Source organism: Trachemys scripta, chromosome 2 (genome assembly GCF_013100865.1).
Source record: "Trachemys scripta elegans isolate TJP31775 chromosome 2, CAS_Tse_1.0, whole genome shotgun sequence".
In the NCBI taxonomy this organism is placed as follows: Eukaryota; Metazoa; Chordata; order Testudines; family Emydidae; genus Trachemys; species Trachemys scripta.
Window position 1 is genome coordinate 214,034,247 of NC_048299.1, and position 1,657 is coordinate 214,035,903.

A 1,657-nucleotide genomic window follows, 5' to 3' on the forward strand; every position below is an offset into this window, starting at 1 on the left:
CCCCCCCATCGCCCTTCGCTCGGGGGCTCTCTCTCCCCCCTCCGGCCCCCCCATCGCCCTTCGCTCGGGGGCTCTCTCTCCCCCCTCCGGCCCCCCGGCCAGCGCTGAACCGACGTGCAGGGCAGGGGGCGGCGAGTCCAAAGTATGAAACAACAACCACCGCCCGACCCGCAGGGGAGAGCGGAGCGTGTGCGGGGAGGGGGGAGGTCAGACTCCCAGCTGGGACCGGGGGTAGCGCTCTACCTGCGCCGAGGTTGGTGTAGGGACCATCCAGCCGCCCCCCCCCCCCCCCCCCCCCCCCAGTCCCCCCNCCAGCAGCTACACTCCCCCCCCCCCCACCGCCCGCGGGCACTCACCCCTCCGCTGCGTCCTCCAGGTCTCCGGCTGGGGTGGGGGGTACGGACCGGGGCGGGGGCAGACGGGGGTGGGGGAAGAAGCTGCTCGCGGACCGATGGGGGAAGGGCAAGCCCGTAGCACTAGCCCTGCGTTCCCCCCGCACGCGCTCGCTTTCACTGTTTGTGTTGATGTGAGAGGCTGCAGCGGGGGAGGGGTCCACCAGCTGAGAGGATGTAAACACTGGGGTCACGTGGTCCATTCTCAAGCGGAGGGAGGCAGCCTCCGCGCTCAACCGGCTGAGGGCAGCATCACGTGATCTGGGGATAGACTCCGCCCTGCAATCCAGAGGACCAATCAGGGCTGACGAGTTTGTGTCGTCACCCGTTGCCTAGGGCCGTGCAGAGCCTTGGCATTAGGCTAAGAAGCAGCCACCCCCCCCACCCCCAAGTCCCATGTCTATCAAAGTGGCAGGCTGGGCGGTGCGCTCGCTAGTGCAACTGGTGGATGGTGACGAACTCTTACCAGTCAAGGGCCACTGCGAGTCCCTACAAAGCTGCAGCAGGGCCCTGCTGACCTGCTCGATGCGGGGAGAGGTGCCTAGGGTGACCAGATAGCAAATGCGAAAAATCAGGACGGGGTAGGGGATAATAGGCGCCTATATAAGACAAAGCCCCAAATATCGGGACTGTCCCTATAAAATTGGGACATCTGGTCACCCTAGAAGTGCCAGGCCTGCAGGGGGACAAGGGGAACAGCTGGAGTAAGTGGCAGGGCAGCCAGCGCAGAAAGAGCAGGGGGCAAAGTGGGTGGGAGACCAGAGGCAGAAGTCGGGGTGGTGGCAGGTAGTGCCTTAGCTTGTGCAAGCCCTGCAAAGTAACAGCTGGGGGAGGAACAACTAGGACTGTAGGGCCCAGGTGAGTCCTGTCCTAGGCCTTGCTGTGCTCCTAGGCTGGCCCGTAAATCCTGTCTTGTTCAGCGAAGCCCCCCTACGCCTGGGCTGCCCAGGCTAAGGTTGTTTCCTGTGCCTGGAGAGAAGCCCACAGGGGAGATAGAGCTTCTTTAGGTCACAGCCACAGAGTGCCCTTTGGGGGAGGAAAGAAGGGTTTTAGGCCCCCCTCCTCTCCAGGACAGAGGCCATGGCTTTCCCCTTGCTGGTGCCCTGAAGGAGGAGGAGGAGGGAATGGGCCAAGGGGGCACCCTTGGAAACAGGCCCCTGAAATGCTTCAAAGGAGGTGGGGAAGGCGGGAGCTGTAGAAGGGACTAGGGCTGGGGAGCAGAATAGAGTTGCCAACTTTCTAATTGCACAAAACAGAACACCCTT

General features: G+C 63.5%; 1 protein-coding gene across 2 annotated transcripts in view; it reads right to left on the reverse strand.

Moving 5' to 3' along the window:
- Positions 1 to 559, reverse strand: part of PCMTD1 (protein-L-isoaspartate (D-aspartate) O-methyltransferase domain containing 1) — an 87,837-nt gene extending 87,278 nt beyond the window's left edge. Inside the window, exon 1 of one of the 2 annotated variants that reach the window (XM_034762910.1) lies at positions 357 to 532. The gene's annotated coding sequence lies outside the window, so the exon portion shown is untranslated. Of the gene's footprint in view, positions 1 to 356 lie in introns of both variants that reach the window. The other variant, XM_034762907.1, reaches the window with a different exon arrangement.
- Between the last annotated feature and the right edge of the window lie 1,098 nt (positions 560 to 1,657).